This window comes from Phyllobates terribilis, unplaced genomic scaffold, assembly GCF_046119375.1.
Source record: "Phyllobates terribilis strain yellow unplaced genomic scaffold, ASM4611937v1 Scaffold_3__8_contigs__length_932513732, whole genome shotgun sequence".
Lineage (NCBI taxonomy): Eukaryota > Metazoa > Chordata > Amphibia > Anura > Dendrobatidae > Phyllobates > Phyllobates terribilis.
This window is the reverse complement of record NW_027362763.1, coordinates 130244753-130266337: the sequence shown is the minus strand read 5'-3', so window position 1 is coordinate 130266337 and position 21585 is coordinate 130244753. Positions and strand designations below refer to the sequence as shown.

The following is a 21585-nucleotide window of genomic DNA, read 5'->3' as shown; positions in this document are numbered from 1 at the left end:
ATAGGCTGAAGACTATACCGGCGGGAGATACGTTAAAGTTGTGGGCCAACAAAGGTTGGGAGACAGGGAGTATCACCTGGTATGGAGGCAGTGGAACTTCAGATCCTGGGTTGAGATCTTGTGGACTGAGGACACTGTATTTTGGCCATCTACCTGGAGCTGATTTATGACCGTGGAGGGAAGAAAATAAAACTAATTACATCGTTAACCTGCCTAGGTGATTATTACAACTCACAACCTCAGATATTCACAGGCTTGTACCTGAAAGAGTAGCCCTATAAAAGGATCTGGCAAAAGTTAAATTGACCCAAACACTGGGATATCACAGCACCAAAATAATTTGACACCTAATTTAACATTGGTCAATGGCTTGTGCAACCTTAATCCTCTTGAGTGAAATGATCTTCTGTGAAAAGTCATCAAGACTGTTTCTCCTGAGTCATGATAACCTTTGCTACATCTGCAAATGCATAGTGATATATGGATGTATCCTGCTTATAGAACAACCTCCTATATAGATAACAAGCATATAAGCACACAGATCCCCCTGCCACTGAGATACCAAATAACAATGCCCCCATTTAATATATTCATGCTGAATGTAGACGAGTCAGAAACACAATAGAAACCCAAGTGAAACGCATTAAAGATAAAAGTAAACCATGAAGATTAGAAGCAATATGGATATAGCAATCAGTAGATGTATTGTAAGTGTCAATCCAAAGGCAGAAAATAACTGATGGTTATTAGAGATGAGTGAGCACTAAAATGCTCGGGTGCTCGAAGCTCGGGTCGAGCACATTGGAATACTCGGGTGCTCGACCCGAGCAACAAGCCCAATGTAAGTCTATGGGAGAATTTTTCTGGCGGTCCCCCCAGCGGTCTGCAGAAGGTCAAAAATTGCCCAAATCGATGGGAACAGTGCTCAATTAAACGTCAGGCAGGCAGAATATATAGGCAGACAGGCAGGCAGGGTATAAAGGAGGGTGCATGAAAAACATAGCAGGGCACTCAGAACACACTAGTGCCCTCCGATTTTCATGCACCCTCTTCTCTTTAAAAAAGCCGGCCGGCAATTCAGCAGCGGCATACAACGGTACCCGACAATTTAGAACAGAAAGAATAGAGCATCACACATAGATTAGATAGATAGAAACATGTCAGTCACATATATAATAAGTACAGTGACAGTGTTGGGTACTGTACTTGTCATTTAGTGTTAAAATAAAGGATTAAAAAAAAAATTGGCGTGGGGTTCCCCGTAATTTTAGTCTCTAGCAGAGGTTAAGCAGACGGCTGGGGCAGATGTTTGAAGCCCGGGAAGGGGGTAATACCCACGGAGCTTCCCAGGCTACTAATATCAGCCCCCAGCTGAATACCTAGCCTTTACTAGCTATTAAAATGGGGGACCCCCCAAAAAAATGAAGTGGGGTCCCCCCTATTTTAATAGCTAGCAAAGGCTAGGCAGACAGCTGGGGGCTGATATTAATAGCCCAGGAAGGGTGCCATGAATATTGGCCCCCTCCCAGGCTAGAAACACCAGCCGTCAGCCGCCCCAGAAATGACGCATCCATAGGATGTGCCAATTCTGGCACTTAGCCTCGCTCTTCTCTTGCTCAATGTCGGCAGCATGGCAAGCTGGATGGCAGCGTTTTGCTGCGCTCCAGCCTGTCATGTCAATGTAGCAGAGCTGAAGCTGTCCTGGGAACCATGGAAAGGTAAGGATGAGGTTGCTTTATTATTTTACTTTTATTGCAGAAGACATTGGCTTCAGCTGGAATGGGCGATACGGTAAGTATGGTTTAATTTAGAACATTAAAGGAATGTGTCTTTATTTCAATTAAAGGACTTTATTCTGGGTGTTTGTGTTTTTTTTAACTTTGACTATGGGGTTAGTAATGGGGGTGTCTTATAGACGCCTCTCCATTACTAACCTGGGCTTGATGTCAGCTGGCATTATAAGCTGACATCAACCCCAGCCCTATTACCCCACTGCCACCGCTACAGGGCAGTGGAAAGAGCGAGGCTAAGTGCCAGAATTGGCGCATCCTATGGATGCGCCATTTCTGGGGCAGCTGACGGCTGGTGTTTCTAGTCTGGGAGGGGGCCAATATTCATGGCACCCTTCCTGGTCTATTAATATCAGCCCCCAGCTGTCTGCCTAGCCTTTGATAGCTATTAAAATAGGGGGGACCCCACGTCATTTTTTGGGGGGGTCCCCCATTTTAATAGCTAGTAAAGGCTAGGTATTCAGCTAGGGGCTGATATTAGTAGCCTGGGAAGCTCAGTGGGTATTACCCCCTTCCCAGGCTTCAAACATCTGCCCCAGCCGTCTGCTTAACCTCCGCTAGAGCCTAAATTACGGGGAACCCCACGCCAATTTTTTTTAAATAAATCCTTTATTTTAACACTAAATGACAAGTACAGTAATCAACACTATCACTGTACTTATTATATATGTGACTGACATGTTTCTATCTATCTATCTAATCTATGTGTGATGCTCTATTCTTTCTGTTCTACATTGTCGGGCACCGGTGTATGCTGCTGATGAATTGCCGGGTTTTCATGTTTCACTGTGAGCACTGTTCCCATCGATTTGGGCAATCACTGTAATGCCACAACCACCATGGCTGTGGCACTACAGTGAGTGGCAGACAATCCCTCCATGATTGGTGCTCTAAATAGCGTCAGACATGCAGGACGGGGACCCGAGCTCCCGCCCGAGCATCTCGAAAGTACTCGGCGAGCTCCGAGCATCTCGAGTACGGAGATGCTCGGGTGAGCACAGAGCAGTGGCGAGCATGCTCGCTCATCACTAATGGTTATGTCTAAACAACGGGCCTTCATCAGACCAGGGAACAGCAGTGTGAAGAGGGAGAAACGCTCCGGCAGCGACACCCGATGGGTCAAGCAGCCAAAATTGGAGATAAATGGTTGGGATCAGAGATATCTGGTTGGGATAGAAGGTAAATGGTTGGGATCAGAGATAACTGGTTGGGATAGGAGATAAATATTCAGGATCAGAGATAACTGGTCGGGATAGAAAATAAATGTTCAGGATCAGAGATAACTGGTTGGGATAGGAGATAAATGTCCAGGATCAGAGATAACGGGTCGGGATAGGAGATAAATGTCCAGGATCAGAGATAACTGGTTAAGATAGAAGATAAATGTCCAGGATCAGAGATAAACGACCAGGATAGAAGATTGGAGGTAGCCAGCTGGGACTGAAGATAATTGGCTGGAATAGAAGAAAAGGGTCAGTGAAGTGAAGGAACAGCTCCAGAGCCCATACTATCACTGCGTCATTACCTGCAGCAACTGGGAACATCATGACTCTAAAGCTGCCATAATTTTTCTTTAAGGCTTTGGTTACATGGTGACATGTCATGAGACAGCACATCTCTGACAAGTCGCACGGACGCATTACTTTTTTTTTTTTTTTTTTACAGCTGCAATTTTGGGCTAGGAAAAAAAAATATAGCATGCGAATTGCATTGAAGTCTATGGCGAGTGAGTGGCATGCGTCTTGTGACCAGCGATGTAAGAAAACCCAAATATCTGAGTCTCTGTTTAAGTCTCGTTAGATCACAATGCAACCACATACGAGATCATTAGATGTGATTTTACAACCTGGTACTACAATCTCAATGTTGCCCTGGCCTAAACAAATCTTTTTAACTAAAGGGAAGTTTTTGTTTTAAATGTATTTTTAATTATTTTTGGCAATGGTTTCTTTTTCCAATATCCCAATCTCTATTAAAATTGAAAATTAGATATCTTACAATTTTCAAAATGGCTGCTGTTTTTTTTTTTTCTAGACTACAACTTCCTGTTTCAGGAAATGTACATGCACATTAGCAGCAATAGGCAGACCCTGACACTATCTTTTGTATTGAAGCATCTAATGAGCGTGTGCAAAGGTTTTTGTGAAGAGAGGGGGAGCTGTGACATGGGCTATTGTGACTGGTGGATAAACTCCTCCTGAAAGATTAAGCAGCAGGAGTCTAACATAGTCCAGTGGCTAGTGTAAAAACTGCAGGATTACTAATTTTGATCTTTTAAGAATGTGATATAAAAAATAAAAAAAAAACACATGTAACACAAAAATCTGATGCAGACAATAGGTCATTTTCTGACACATTTAGTTTAAAGAGTATTCGTTGTTTTAATTTTTAATTGATTAATGAATAGTACTCATGAAAATAAGCAACTTTGTAATCATTTTTGTTGAGGAATCTGCTTCTTTCTCCTCCTGAACTGATCTACTCTTAATTCTTGAGTAGCATCTGTATTCAATGAAGACAGATTTCCTCATTACTGAAATAGGAGATGACAGTTGGTGCTTAGAAAATTCTATGGAGGAGCTAGAGGCCGACAGACATTCAACTGCAAATTCTGCTGTGAGGCTATGTGCCCACGACGCAGAAATGAAGCAGAAATTTCCTGAGCATTTCTGCATCTCCTTGGCAGAAAAAACGCATGTGGATTTTACATGCGGTTTTCTGCCAGAGAGAAGCGTTTTTTTCAGCGTTTTCACATGCATTTTTTCAAATGCTTTTCCAAGCGATTTTGAGCATCACTTGGAAAAGTGCTTGACAAGTTGGTCACACGCTATAAATCCATGCAACCGGCATGGATTTATAGTGTGTGACCAATTTATGCTGCTTTAAATGCAGCATCAATAGAAAAAAAAAAGAAAAAAAAAAATGAAAGCGTAAAAAATAAAAAAACACATTATCCTTACCTATCCGGCGGCCCCCGGTCTCCTCTCCGGTGGCGCCCTCTGTGTCCCGCGGTGTTCTGAAAGGACCTGCGCTGACGTCATTTAGTCAGCTGAAAGGTCACGCGACTGCCGAGCGACCATCACATGACTAAATGACGTCACCGCAGGTCCTTTCAGAACACCGCGGGACGCCGAGGACGCCACCGGAGAGGTAAGTATAATGTGTTTTTTTATTTTTTACGTTTTAATTCTTTTTTTACTAATGGTACCCGGGTCTAGAGGAGAGTCTCCTCTTCTCCAGACTCGGGTACCATACGCGCAGTGAACCGCATAACATCCGCATGCATACATGTATGCATGTGGATGTCATGCAGTTCAATGCAAGTCAATGGTGGCGATTTTGCCGCGATTATGCACAAGAAATGGTTGTGCTACTGATTTTTCCGCAATGATAATCCGCAGCGGAAATTTCCGCAGCATGTGCATAGCACATGCGGATTATCATTGGGGAACATGGCAGACAACTTAACATGCGTTTTCGCGGAGGAAATGGCGCCGCGGAAACGCATTAAATCTGCATCGTGGTCACACAGCCTGACAGTAACGGTTCTCCATAGAACCTTACAAGCACCAACTGTCATCACCTATCTCAGTAATGGGAAAGTCTGTTTTCACTGAAGACACGTTTTACCAGTGAATTGAAAATTTTGAGAATGGAACAAAGCCAGGAGGAGAAAGAAGCAGATTTCTCTGATAAGATATATTACAAAAGTTTCTTGTTTTCACGTGTACTTTTGTTTTTTGGAATACTTTTTAAACTGAAAATTCCTGATTGAGCCAAAACGATGATTTTTTTGTAACCCCCTTTTGGGAGAAAAAAATAGTAATACTCAAATTCTTTGCTTGAAAATTATATGTATAATAAAAATAAAATCTGACTAGGTGTAAAGAGTATAGACTAACAATGTTACCGATAGTATGTAGAGTATCATAAGTGTCTAACAAATAGGAAAATTCATAATCGGTGTCCGATCATAAAATCAATTGCAAAATCAGAACACTCATCTTTGGGGAGTGTTTTACTAGGCCACACAGAAAACCCAGACCAGACAAGTTATGCGGGGAGGGTGGACAGAGAGTATATAAACCTTAGTACTTTCCCTAGATGCTTACCCTATAACCAACTCTACCTGACCGCGGAGGTTGGCACCCTTCTCGTGAGGGGTTGTAGTACCCAGGACTACCTAAGGATTACTAGGGTAAGATGACAGTGAGCTCCATACCTTGCCTGCTTCTGTAAGGAAGTGGACAAAACAGAAGAGTAAAGTTGAAGTTGATGCCAAGCTGAGTAATTGCAAGCGAAAACTGCCATCCGCTGGTCAAAGACGAAAGTGGAAGCAAAGAAAGAATTACAAAAGTAGGAAATTGATAGTGGGAACCCATGCAACCACAGGAAGAGTTTAAAGACGACACCAGGTCAGGTGTCAGCCGTGTTGCCGTTACTAATTATAAAAGGCCTGATAGGGCCAAGAAGAGACAGTTGGCGCCAGAACCTGTACCAGGACAGGTCATGTGGCTGTTAGGTGGGCTTACAGCCACCAATGCCACAGAAGGATAAAAGAGCAGTCAGATGCCAGAGAAGGCCCGAGCTTTCAGGAAGATCCGAAAGCAGCGCCAGTAGAAGATCCGTAAGCAGCGCCAGTAGAAGATCCCTAAGCAGCGCCAGTAGAAGTCCTTGACCAGATCCGAATCAGGCTCGGGAGAGGATCTGGCTATAGCAGAGGACCATTCCTGTGTGCAGTTACTTCCAGCGCAGACGTACGGTACAGAGTGTGGGCTGGGGCCGTGCTTCAGGGAATGGAGCCAGTGCAACGAGCACACTGTATACCCAGTGACTTGCAGCCTAGCGGGAGATACAGATGCTTACAGAGACTAAAAAAGGGACAGACCTAGTACTGAGAGTGACGTCAGTGAAGTTGAGACATATAGGCATTAACAGTCGTTTAACTGCTAGATAACAAGAATGGTGCTTGTAATAGAACATTGAAAAGATATTATTTAGTCGTATTGCGGTGTCATAATGTACTGTATTAACCCTACTTCCGTGATCCGCCATATAGTGCATATATATATATATATATATATATATATATATATATTTATTTTTTGTGTTACTCAAATAAATAGTGTTAGTTAAGTATCACTGTCTCCTCATTGTATGCGCTGTGTATCCAGATAACCCCTAGATGAAGTGTAAGCAGGTTAGGTAGGGTTGGTAATAGGGTAAGCATCTAGGGAAAGTATTTAAGCTCATATACTCTCTGCCTCTTCTTCCCTGCCTAACTCATTTGTATGTGGCCTAGTAAAAGACTCGGTTATAGAGAATATGAAAATATTAATATCTCTGAAACTCCTCTCCCTCCTTCCCTCTGTCATTTGCAATCTGAGCTTAGACACTTAGATGTGGGATCGTACAATAGAATACAAGTAGGAAATTGAATAGTGAACCAGATTAATTAAAACGCGAAAGCTGACAGTCTAGTGAATTACAAAGTTTAACTTATGGGCCAGGTGACTGAACGAAGATGTGTATTGTGTATAGACAAAGAGTACAGATTGAATAGATAGCAAATGGCTTGTTAAGGATAAAAGGGAACATCTCACACTTTAGAATTAGCCATTGTCCTTCACAGGTGCACATTCCTTTCATCCACACATTTGCTAGACGCTGACGCACCGACAGAAAAGTATGAATATTGGAATTTCTATAAATTCAATATTAATGAGACATATATTTTCGTCGCCGGGGCTAACCAGGGAAAAATATACATATTTTTTCATATCTGCGGCACCTGTGTATAAGCCACAAATCAATAGTGGACAGATAACTGGCAACAGCTATGCCATGTTTGGTCTCTAAGCAAAGATAAATTCCCAGTGGAAAACATGGCGTCAATCTCCAACTTCTGCGATCATCTGGAGAGGAGTTATCACATAAGTTGGGGATTTCATAAAATCATGAAGGGCTGAGACCAGCCCACAACCCTGCCCGGGTGAAGTCATCATGGGGAGTGTGTGGGTGGGGCTGATAAAAGATCCAGCTGAATTATGGTCTGTGTTTGTGCAGAGAGATACATATCGTATATGCAGGGACCCCGTTCGCTGAATGGCCAATCAAAGTGCTCTGCTTCAGCTAAACTGAATCATCTCTGCGATCGGTGTAGTAAATTCTTCTGTTAATCCCTTTTATTTTCTGTAACTGTATATGTTGTATTGTTTTCTTCACTTTGTAGAATATTTTGTATATTTTTCGTATTTCCCTTTGGATTAAATATAAAACTTAATAGTTCTGTTCCTTTTGTTCTGTAATCGTGCCTCGCCTCAAAGCCATACACTACCTTATCACGCGTCCAATCGGCCTGCATTTTGTATAAAAAACGGATTGGTGGTGGCAGTGAGTAGTCTGGGGTTTTCGTGGAGTTAGCAGTGATCATAAGGCAGTAAATATACACATTCCATGTGTTGGAATCTGGAGGTGTATATACCATACGCTCACTGTTAGGCCACGGCCCCACTATCAGTATTTGGTCAGTATTTTCTTTCAGGAGTGGCAGCCAAAACCAGGAGTGGGTGATAAATGCTGAATTGGTGACTTGTTTCTATTATACCTTTTCTCTGATTGTTCCTCATCTGGTTTTGGCTCCCACTCCTAAGAAAAAATACTGACCGAATACTGACCAAATACTGATAGTGGGGCCCTGGCCATAGGCCGGTTATTAGAAAACGATAGGGGGCAGCAGACAGCTATTCACTCCAAAGATCACAGCGGGTGTTTCTGCGTGACTCCCGGCCTGTGATCTCTGTGATAATTGGATCTAATCCTTGACAAATTGGTGGTAGCGGTGGGATTCTGCATGATCTCTCATGGGTCAGCCCTGACACTTTCCAAATATGTGTCACACTTTTGCAATTGATGTCATGATCGGGAAACGATTATGAATTTTCCTTTTTAAATAGATATAAAGTGTATTTTTTAATTTGATGAGGATTTTTTTTGATTTTGTTAGAACGGTCTAAAGAAAACCTTTAAGAGTTGAACAACAACAGTCCTGTATCAATTACAAGGAAGCGGTGCACAGACTAAGCTAAATTGCCTAATATTTCTTCCAACATGTCATTACAAATATTAATTTCCCCACACGCCTTCCTCTGATACGACCATTAATATCCAGGCCCATTTTACGATGCTCGCTTTCACATTTGGATTCCCCGGCATTAGGATACGGATAGAAATAAGCATGGACGTTCTTGAATGTCGCCGTTATACCCCGGGGCGGTGGCATCACATTACTGCTTCTGATAGACTGAAATGCAGATCTGATTTTTATTTCCTTAAAATGACTGTTAAAAGTTCAACTTAGACGCTTAATTTTCATCTTGATGCCATTTTCCTCAGTCACTAAAATACAACGTTCTTCTATTTAGAGGGAAAAATAATGTTAATTTATTTTCCCTTCGCAAAGGTGTTAAGCACTTCATTGAATTGGGTGACTTTAACCATCACTGCGGGAGATTTCCGGCGGTAGTTTGACTGCTTATCAGCAATATATTCTCCGCTGCTGACACGACGCGCCTGGGCTTTCATTCTCAGCAAAGGACATCAAGTTAACCTTGTGTACAGTTGGGCTGTATGACACACGGCTTTAGAAAAGGCTTATAATACGGCAGCTGCGGCCACATATGAAAAATCTCCTACCTGATCAGAATCCTATGCTTGTTCGGGCGAAGCAGTATGGGCCAGCTCCACGCAACATTAAAGAGGTTGTCCATAACCAAGTGTGTGACAAGCGACCCAGTCCAAGGATGGCCTCAACCAGGGCAACCAGGGAATGGAACCAGAAGTGCAATGGAGTCCAAGGTACCGTCAACATGATCATTAACTACTTGATTGTGGAGCGCATAAGAAACCGCAGCATCCTGCGTGCTGAAACGTTGCTCCTCTTGCTTAAATGCCACAGAGTAAAGCAGTAATCGATCATCCTGGTGGTGCAGTCTTGGACTCTATTGCACTATTCACAGGATAGAGAATAAATGTATGATCATAGAGTCCTACAATGGTAGAGGTGGAAGAGACCTCCAGGGTTGTCGTGTCTAACCCCCTGCTCAATGCAGGACTCACTAAACCATCTCAGACAGATGTCTGTCCAGCCTCTGTGTGAAGACTTCCATTGAAGGAGAACTCACCACCTCTCGTGGCCGCCTGCTCCACTCATTGATCACCCTCACTGTCAAAGTTTTTTCTAATATCTAATCTGTATCTTCTCCCTTTCAGTTTCATCCCATTGCTTCTTGTGTTTCCATGTGCAAATGAGAATAAAGATGATCCCTCTACACTGTGACCTCCCTTCAGATATTTGTAGACAGCTATTAAGTCTCCTCTCAGTCTTCTTTTTTGCAAGCTAAACATTCCCAGATTCTTTAACCGTTTCTTGTAGGACATAGTTTGCAGTCCGCTCACCATCCTGGTCGCTCTTCTCTGGACTTGCTTGAATTTATCAATATCTTTTTTTAAAATATGGTGCCCAGAACTGGACACAGTATTTCAGATGAGGACTGACCAAGGAGAAGTAGAGGGGGATAATTACTTCACGTGATCTAGACTCTATGCTGATGACTGGAGGCATCGACAGAGGAGACCCTTACCAACCTCAACAGAAAGTGGCCCAAAGTCCACTCTGTATATTGAGCGATAGTCAGCATGTGCGACTACAGTGAAGTAGACAGCAGAGGACAATGTTTGGCTTTCTCCAACATGTGTGGCCACTCTATTCCAACAGGGTATTTCAGAACCCTCTTCCTAGAATTGGTGGGTGTTTCAGTGGTTGATCTTCTACCAATCAACAACATAACATTCGGTGTAAACTTTAAATGTTGGGAATAAATGGCCTAACCATACCCAATTCAAGGATTGGTCCAGTCCAGACAAGAAGGAGCGCAATGCTCCCCAGCCTCCAGAATTTGTACTTGCCCCATAGGCAGGTGCTGCAGCTTGCGTGACCATTTTGATACTAGATGTCGGTTGTGGCAGGTCACTTTGGCAACCAGAAGTAAAAAAAAAAAAGGAAAGTAGAGCTAGCTGGAGAACTGTTGCAAAATTTTAATAAAAATTAATTTGCAAATTGGCTTTTTTTTGCTAGCACTTTGCTTGGCGCGGTGGTTGGGCATGCACACTGACACTCCATTCTGTAACAGGGTTAAGAGTCCCACGTTAGGGATGACAATTCCCCGTTCACTGGACAACCCCTTTAAGGCTCAAAGAATGGAAAACAGCAATAATTTATACAGTCTAAATAACAATATTTTACCACCATATACTGGAAAAATACTAAACTGTACAGTAAGCAGCGCCACAAAATGTAAATCTCAAATATTGATGTATTGTGACCACAGGGTTGCGTCGTACATAAAGTAACGTAATAACACCGTAATACAAGTAAATGGCAACGGAGTGCAATACCCCCCACAACCCACGGACAGGAGTGGTGCTGTTTCTGGAGGAACAATAGGAGATTTTTTTTCTATTTTCCTGGATTTCTGAGAAATATGCCATTGAGACGACCAGATTTTTGTTATTTTTGCCACTGGCAACTGTTAAAAGATCTCTACCCATGCAAAGAAAAAAAAAAATCCCCGGAGTGATCCGGTAAAATAGAAAAACCATAATCTGATTATTCAATAAATCGACCACCTTTCATAAAATAATAGTGAGCAAAGAAGGAGAATAAAAAATGAAGATCATAAAGTTTTAACTGGCCTGGTACGGTAACATCTGTGTGCGGTAGTCAATGCCATATTACCGGGGAGAGCGGCGGCAGACTGTGAATGAACTTACCTGAGGCTAGCCGTGCAGAAAACCGGAAGATTGCCGTACACACGGGTGACAGCGGAAGAAGAATAAACATGTCCCCCGCACATTATTACTCCAAGCTAAGTTGATTAAAAATAAAAAATGCTTCAATCTCAGGATGTCAATAAGCGATCGTGCCATCCAGCGAGCACTTTCAATAGATTATATTATATATATATATATATATATATATATATATATATATGTTCACATTGTATACAAAGTAAATGAAAAAATAAGACGTAAAAAAAATATATACATTTGTGAAAATTTTTTTCTAAAATGGAGCCACCCTTCTGGTATGGACCTGCAGTGACACCATACATAGACATGCATGAACACTATATTACTCCACTTTCCGGTCAGATAGGCAACTCTGCCGCCCAAAGGAGCTGCACATGGTTAGATAATAAAGGAACCCAAACTCTTTGTTCTCCAAGAATGAAATTTGCGCAATTAGGCATTTACTGAAAATCAGTTAGAGGGAGACCCCCCATTACTTTTTGAACTCCATAAAATTGGACAGATTCCTTGGCAGGACAGTAAATTCTTTTGGAAAGATTATGGTCGGCGCTTTGGGTGGATGGTGGTGCTCAGTGGTAGGATGGACACCCTGACAATGTAGAAAAGACCATGGAACTCCTCAGCGGTGGTGAAGAAAATTACTAATTTATTGAAGTGTCACTTTGTCATGGGGTACCACACATATGGACAACATTTCAGTGCTCCCGGTCCTTGTTCATGGCCTGTTATAAGCAGTGGTGGACTCTCTGTTGTGAGAAGCAGCAAAACGTCAACTACACTGCTCCTAATGGGCTCCGAGCAAGACCGATAGATTGGCCATCTTGTAAAGTGTGATACTCTAAAATATGTCAGGCTCATACACCATTAAAGAGGTTGTCCAGGCTTGGGGATCAAGTTTGCATTCACTGTATGTGCATGCTGTCAGGATTCTCCAGCGCAACTTACATATACGTGGTCACGTGCCTACTAGACGTGAGCAACCCCCCTCAACACAAGTCTAGTGGGAATGTGACCAAAAGTATGCAAATCACATACTTGTGCTCACATGGTCACTGGCCCCCGGCGCTGGAGAATCCTGACAGCGTGCACAGTGAGGATCTACATGTCTGCGCAGTCACATAGAGTGACTGCTGACTTAAGCCCCAAGCCAGGACAAATTCTTTAAATGCAATTTTCCCCACAGCAACTGAGGAGTACTGTGGTCTTTCCTATAGTAATTCCTTTATTCTGCACAGGAATATTATGCTGGTATTTGATCTAACTAGTGATGAGGAAACCTTCTCCTCACCAAATAAAGAGATTTGTTGTGAAAACCCCCCATGTAAATCCCACAAAACCAATGTATAATTGCTGGGGTCCACCGATGAATAGAAATGGGGTCCCATGCCTCTGTTCTGGAGAACTTTTATTGGAAAGGTGATCATACAAGAGCCATTTCCACTCAATATTGATCTCATGAATGTTTTTTTTTTTTTTTTTTTTTGGGGGGGGGGGGGGTAACGACCTTTATCGCAATTCTTTTTCTACATTGCCAAGGCACTTTTTGTATGTCTCATCAGATAAGGTGTGAGGATACAGAGGATTTAGGGTCCCTAAAAAGTCTATAGCTATGTGCATGAGGCTTAAAAGAGAATCTGTCACCAGATTTTACTAAACTAACTGCATACTGTATTACTGAATAAAGCCGTTAAACCTGATGTGGCTGGTGTACTTACTTTGACAATTACACATCAGAATGACTGTATTATCCTGTTTGAAAGTTTTAACTCAATCTCCACCCACCTAGTCTGATTGACCGCTTCTTAGTGCCCCACCTCCATGCTGCTGCAGAGATCTCACACTGCTGCGGATCAGTCAGGCAGGGTTGGCACAGATCGCATACAGTTGGACTCTGAGCTCTCTCACGATTTACCTGAACTCACAAAAATGAAAATTTTAATATCAGAATTAAACATAGAATATCAAAGTAAGTACATGAGCCTCATCAGGTCCAAGAGATCTAGTAACGTATTTAGCTTGTATTCGGAAATTTGGTCAAACAGAACACCCTGCCAGCTCCCCATATCTAAGCTTTAGGGGGTTAAAACGCAATTACATTTTCAGATATTGATAGCTTCACTTTAGCTATATGGTATAGTGCAACAGAGGGAACGGCACAGGTTGCCTGCACATAGCCAAGATACGATTCAGCAGCTGCTAAATGATATTAGTGCTGGTTAACATTCTACACTGAAAACACAGGTGTCTCAGTGCCGCCGCGCTCTTAGCGGGATTATTTATAATAACTAGGTAGGCTAATTTCACTGAAAGTAGTTTTCAGCTTTTCACGTAACAGTGAAAAGAAACAAACATGCATTTTTATTTTTATCACAGAAAGAACACAACTCGTTCCACCTGCAGCAATGCTACAACAAATCACTGTAATTTTGCAGTGATAGGGCCAGCCTCTGAAAAGCCTGACATTTGCAAAAAGTAAAGGATATTTTTATTTTCCCATCATGTAATTCCGCTAGAAGTGCAATAATCCCCGGTTACTATTCCGCACAGTAAATGGTTCTATTGTAAGGCGTACAACCACTCACAGATCGTCACAATTTTACTAACAGCCACAACTTTCCCTTTCGCACTTTTGGAAATCTACATCTTCCACTGGTCTCCTACTAACACTACATCTTTCGGCGGTCCCCTAACAACACTACATTACATCTTTTGCTGGTATCCTACTTACACTAAGTCTTCTGCTGCTCTCCTTACATTATGTCTTCTGCTGCCCTCCTTACGTTATGTCTTCTGCTGCCCTCCCTACGTTATGTCTTCTGCTGCCCTCCTTACGTTATGTCTTCTGCTGCCCTCCTTACGTTATGTCGTCTGCTGCTCTCCTTACGTTATGTCGTCTGCTGCTCTCCTTACGTTATGTCGTCTGCTGCTCTCCTTACATTACGTCTTCTGCTGCTCTCCTTACATTACGTCTTCTGCTGCTCTCCTTACATTAGGTCTTCTGCTGCTCTCCTTACATTAGGTCTTCTGCGGCTCTCCTTACATTATGTCGTCTGCTGCTCTCCTTACATTAGGTCATCTGCTGCTCTCCTTACATTAGGTCTTCTGCTGCTCTCCTTACATTAGGTCTTCTGCTGCTCTCCTTACATTAGGTCGTCTGCTGCTCTCCTTACATTAGGTCGTCTGCTGCTCTCCTTACATTAGGTCGTCTGCTGCTCTCCTTACATTAGGTCATCTGCTGCTCTCCTTACATTATGTCTTCTGCTGCTCTCCTTACATTTTGTCTTCTGCTGCTCTCCTTACATTTTGTCTTCTGCTGCTCTCCTTACATTTTGTCTTCTGCTGCTCTCCTTACATTTTGTCTTCTGCTGCTCTCCTTACATAATGTCTTCTGCTGCTCTCCTTACATTACGTCTTCTGCTGCTCTCCTTACATTACGTCTTCTGCTGCTCTCCTTACATTACGTCTTCTGCTGCTCTCCTTACATAATGTCTTCTGCTGCTCTCCTTACATTAGGTCTTCTGCTGCTCTCCTTACATAATGTCTTCTGCTGCTCTCCTTACATTTTGTCTTCTGGTGGTCTCCTTACATTATGTCTTCTGCTGCTCTCCTTACATTATGTCGTCTGCTGCTCTCCTTACATTATGTCTTCTGCTGCTCTCCTTACATTATGTCTTCTGCTGCTCTCCTTACGTTATGTCTTCTGCTGCCCTCCTTACGTTATGTCGTCTGCTGCTCTCCTTACGTTATGTCGTCTGCTGCTCTCCTTACGTTATGTCGTCTGCTGCTCTCCTTACATTACGTCTTCTGCTGCTCTCCTTACATTACGTCTTCTGCTGCTCTCCTTACATTAGGTCTTCTGCTGCTCTCCTTACATTAGGTCTTCTGCGGCTCTCCTTACATTATGTCGTCTGCTGCTCTCCTTACATTAGGTCATCTGCTGCTCTCCTTACATTAGGTCTTCTGCTGCTCTCCTTACATTAGGTCTTCTGCTGCTCTCCTTACATTAGGTCGTCTGCTGCTCTCCTTACATTAGGTCGTCTGCTGCTCTCCTTACATTAGGTCGTCTGCTGCTCTCCTTACATTAGGTCATCTGCTGCTCTCCTTACATTATGTCTTCTGCTGCTCTCCTTACATTTTGTCTTCTGCTGCTCTCCTTACATTTTGTCTTCTGCTGCTCTCCTTACATTTTGTCTTCTGCTGCTCTCCTTACATTTTGTCTTCTGCTGCTCTCCTTACATAATGTCTTCTGCTGCTCTCCTTACATTACGTCTTCTGCTGCTCTCCTTACATTACGTCTTCTGCTGCTCTCCTTACATTACGTCTTCTGCTGCTCTCCTTACATAATGTCTTCTGCTGCTCTCCTTACATTAGGTCTTCTGCTGCTCTCCTTACATAATGTCTTCTGCTGCTCTCCTTACATTTTGTCTTCTGGTGGTCTCCTTACATTATGTCTTCTGCTGCTCTCCTTACATTATGTCGTCTGCTGCTCTCCTTACATTATGTCTTCTGCTGCTCTCCTTACATTATGTCTTCTGCTGCTCTCCTTACGTAATGTCTTCTGCTGCTCTCCTTACATTAGGTCTTCTGCTGCTCTCCTTACATTAGGTCTTCTGCTGCTCTCCTTACATTAGGTCTTCTGCTGCTCTCCTTACATTATGTCGTCTGCTGCTCTCCTTACAGTAGGTCATCTGCTGCTCTCCTTACATTATGTCTTCTGCTGCTCTCCTTACATTATGTCTTCTGCTGCTCTCCTTACATTAGGTCTTCTGCTGCTCTCCTTACATTATGTCGTCTGCTGCTCTCCTTACATTAGGTCATCTGCTGCTCTCCCCTTAATTAGGTCTTCTGCTGCTCTCCTTACATTTTGTCTTCTGCTGCTCTCCTTACATAATGTCTTCTGCTGCTCTCCTTACATTACGTCTTCTGCTGCTCTCCTTACATTACGTCTTCTGCTGCTCTCCTTACATAATGTCTTCTGCTGCTCTCCTTACATAATGTCTTCTGCTGCTCTCCTTACATTAGGTCTTCTGCTGCTCTCCTTACATAATGTCTTCTGCTGCTCTCCTTACATTTTGTCTTCTGGTGGTCTCCTTACATTATGACTTCCACTAGTCTCCTTACATTAGGTCTTCTGCTGGTCTCCTACTTACACTACATCTTCCACTGGTCTACTTACATTACGTCTCCTTCTGGTCTACACTAAGTTTTCTGCTGGTTTCCTTACATTATGTCTTCTACTGGTCTCCTTACACTACGTCTTTTGCTGGTCTCCTACTTACACTAATTCTTATGCTGGTCTCCTTACAATAAGCCTTCCGCTAGTCTCCTACTTACTTACACTTCGCTTTCCACTTGTCTCATGCTGATAACATGTTTTATGCGGAGATACATTTACTGATATTAAATCTTCTGCTACTCTCATACTGATACTACATCTTCTGCTGGTTTACTACCAATACAACTTCTGCTGGTCTCTTGCTCATAGTACATCTTCTGTTGGTCTTCTTCTGATACTGTGTCATAAAAGCAACTTGTCATATCCAAAACTGCAATATACCTGAAAATATAGTGGTAATCTGCAAGAAGATGGCGTTTAAATCATGTTTAAGAGCATGTCTGTAATCACTCCTGCACCTTGACTGACAGCCGACACCATCTCCTCCAATTGGCGCTTCTCCACTGATTCTGGAACCGTTTTTCTTTTTCTTCAGTTTCTCTCCGTTGCATATTTCCCCTGTTATAATGATGAATATTTCCCCTGTTATAATGATGAATATTTCCCCTTCACTCAACTGGGCGTAACTTTACTGTGGGCGTTACTGTGAGAATTTCTGTGGTCTAAGCCCAGTTTCCTAAAGGTAAACTTTGCATCTTTATTACCAGGGGGCCTAACTTTGGAATGGAGGGTCACAGAAAAAAAAAAAAGAAAAATCGTTCCAGAATCAGTGGAGGAGCAAGAATTAGAGGAGGTGCTCAATTTTAATAAAAAAAAATCCAGTTAAAATGTCCCCTTTAAGTCTGTAAATACATTTAGATAATCTTTACTTTATCAAGCAGAGTAAATGAGTTTTCTAAAGTTACTTTGAATCTCCAAAAATGTATAAAAAAAAATGTAAGAAATTTCAACAAAACATAATCGTGATATATAACACAATCCACACATCCCCAAGGCAAATGCAACCTGGAAATTAAAATGTACTTTCTGCTAAATTACTGATTTTTCAGGCCTCATCTTATCTCCGACTTAATTCATGAAGAACATTAAGTTGGTTTAAGCCCATTACCTATAATAATCCATTTTAGATGCAGGTTCTCTCCGTATGAAATCCTAAACATTGCATTAGTCAGGTAATAGACGGAACGTGAGCCTTTAATACCAGTTATGTGAAGTTAAACGTTCTGTTCCTCCACTCGGCTCATCTGTCAGTCAGGCGGAAAGATCTATTCAGTCTATCTAAAGTGACACGTGCGATTAGGAAACGTGCTGTACCGAGGGGGGGCATTTCATTTCAAAAGCAAGTGATCTTGGCTAATTCGAAGTCTGCATAGGGCGAACGGGAAACCTTTATCTTTCCTGACAAGTGGAGACGTTGAGGATCCCACTGAGATAAAAGATCGCGCTGCCACAGTTTCTCGGAAGTCTGGCATTTTGAAATGGCGCAGTTAATAGCTACCATCTGACCTATCACCACGAGATACATTCTTACTGTTCCATTAGGCGGATACAATCCCGCACGATACAACGTACACGGGGACGCAATACCCTTCTACCTTGGAGCCGTGAAAGGAAATGGAGTGCCTTTAACGTACCGCAATGATTCGACAAGAATTCATGCAATTCATGTTTTTTTCTATACAAGGTAGAAAGAAAAAGAATGTAACAATTATTATTACATAACCAAGGTATTGAACACCGAGCAGTGCACACATTAAAAGGGCTGTGTGACACGGCAAAAATCCTTTAAGAAACAACTTTAGTCTTGGGCTGTGCCAATTCAATACATTAAGGCTGAGCGGCAATATCAACTGCAGCCCAAGTAGAAGAGTGGCGCGGTTTCTGGTAATTGACCACCATGTTTTAATGAATCTCAAACAACCCCTTTACCACAGTTACTATTCTTGGTGGCAGTATATAGGAGGACCATTGGAGACTGTGCAAGCATTTAAAGGCTGGGGCCATCTTGGGTTACAATGTTTATATTTCACAATGGCCGATGTCTGGATGTAACCAGTATACAGGATGAGATTGATCTCATATTTCATTAAAGGAGTTATCCAGGACTATTATTTTTTTCTACTATGGGCCTAAAAATTAACAGGAAGGTAGTTGCTAACTACAGTACCTGCCTGTTCTACCCAGTGCCAGCTCAGAGCGGTCACCGGCCACTTCTGCCGGTGATTCAGCTGCTCCATGTCCTCTTCCAGGATGCACTGTATAGGGGTCGTGACTGTTAACATGCTGATTGACAGCTGGCTCCCCGCAGTAAGGCAGCAGGGAGCCGGCTGTCAATCAGCATGACATCAGCAGTCACGCCCCGTTGACAGAACAGAGCAGAAGAAAAGCAGATTGGCAATTCAAACTCAGACATGCGCAAATGACATCTCTTTCGACCATCAGTTGGCTGATGCCACCATACACATTAGAACGTTGACCAAACCCATCGATATTAGCAGGTTCTGCCAAGATTAGTCTGATGTGAATGGGGGCCATAAATATTGTGAGAAAACCTGAGCAACTTAGAGGATGTACTCCTTTCTTGCAACTTGAACAACCATTTTAGGGGTATTGTTGACTATTCTGCTTGCACAATCCAATTCTCCCACCCTATATTTTTGATCCTCATAGTTAGACCACGCTTAAAAGGGGTTGTCTCAACTTTTTAATAGGTAAAATTACAAATTATTGTAAAAACAAGTAATTTTGCTATTCACCATTTATTAAAATTCATTCAAGAACAGAGGAATATTTTATTTCGCTTAGCCTAGGCTACGAGCCACTTCTGGCTATCAGCGGTTGCGAATCTTCTAGGCAAAGATCATATCATGTGTTTGCAAGAGCTTTGCTTTAGAGTTTGCAAGCACAGCTTTGAAGATGGCTGGATCTGACCAACTTCAGTGCCGCCGTTCTCCTCCAATGCTGGGAAACCACACAGGTCGCACCAATGGTGCTTCAATCATGACGCTAGTCCGAACTCCTAGTCTACAGGAGAGCACCGCCACCTGGAAAACAAGTAGCTGGGAAGCAGGGGAGAGGTTCACTCCTGAAGAAAGAAGATTAGAACACCTCATTTATTTTCAGTTGTTGGTCCTCAATTCATGGACCTTACTGGACCAATGGTCCTGGACCTCGCAGGCTAGCCGGGGTTAGTTCCATAGATGGTGCCAATCTTCTTTCACTATGCTGTTCTTTTACTTTGGATTGTGACAATGCCGTACTTTCTTTGTATAAAAATGGAATGAAATCTATTGTTTCTTAAAAAAAAAAAATTGTAAAAACAGTATAGAGGAATGGCACCCAAGTCTACTACTTGTCCGGTTTAATTGCCGGACTCCAACTGTGCACAAAAATCTGTATATGGTAACACGACAGAGAATTCTGCACTTTGTATACGACCTTCAGAGACTAAGCCCATCATTTGTCACTGCGGCTATCTCCCCGCACCAATGGACTATTTATTCTCAGCTAAATGTTGCTTTAAAAATGAAAATATAATTAATTCGCCCTGAGTAAATGGATGCCGGGATGAATAGGAATTGGCCAATAATTTCTTATTTTCCTTCGGTTTTCTGTTTAAAGAAGATAGGATTCAGGGATTCACACACAGGAAGGGAATGAAATCTGAATAATGATATTTCAGAGGCGGTGGCGGGTTTCGTGTGATGGCAGCGCATGTAATAAGAAGTGCAGTTATTAATAAATGCTATAAGAAATAAAATGTTGGCACGTATGTGCTGGACCAAGCACAAAGCATCAGGAAAGTCACTGACAAAGGACATGGAAAAATGCAGGATGAGGAACAATAGGAGGACGTGTTTTATAAAGGGATGGATATTCAGATCATAAACATTTATCAAGTATCCGAAAACAACCAATAGGTGCGGTTCCCAACCTTAAGACCCTTACCTTTGGAAAGAATGAGAGTCCTGGGACTTCTGTTCTCCTATTTAGGACGTCTATGTTCCTCACTAAATTTGGTAGAGAGGTGGGATGGCACCTGTGGAGGATATACTGTGAATATGCCAATAATGCCGGATAGGTGCAAGTAAAGATAAAATCTCCCTTTTTGGACCATTCATTATGGACAATGATCATCTCCATAGACTTCAATAGGCAGCTGTAATATGATCCCTGATTGAGTCCATCTGGTTTTAACCAAAGCAGATTTTAGCTCATGTTTGGAGTAAAAGAGGATTTCAGGAGGCAGACAATCTCATTATGGGTAGGGTCACACAACCATTTTTCTCTTATCGGAGAAAAATTGGTTCAATCATGCTTATCACACAGATCGGAGGGAGATCGGAGCGAGATCAGTTTCTCCACCATCTTCAGTTTGTCCATGATACTCGAATGGCAGTCAGATGTCATTCGAGTGCGGTCCGATGTTCTCCACAGACCCTTAGACATGAATGGTCTACAGCCATCCGAATATCAAATCGCGCATGCTGCACTCATTCCCATGTTATTCAGTGAGGCAGAGCCCATGTCCAATTTCTTCCTTGGATCGAGTAAAAAAACATGGAGACAAGTGCTATCCATCAAAACAATTAATAACATTCGTCCGACTATTACGGTCATGTTCACGATCCCTAACACAGATTAATCATGCAGTGGCAATTTTAGGGTTGAGCGAGTATGTTATGTCCGGGTACGCTCAGGCCGAGCTCCGAGTATTTATAGCTGCTCGGTGATATGGTTGAATCGCTC

The 21585-nt window shown here is 42.5% G+C and overlaps 1 protein-coding gene across 2 annotated transcripts in view; it reads right to left on the bottom strand.

Moving 5' to 3' along the window:
- NBAS (NBAS subunit of NRZ tethering complex) overlaps positions 1 to 21585 on the bottom strand; it is a 760680-nt gene that overhangs the window by 95709 nt on the left and 643386 nt on the right. The window lies entirely within an intron of this gene.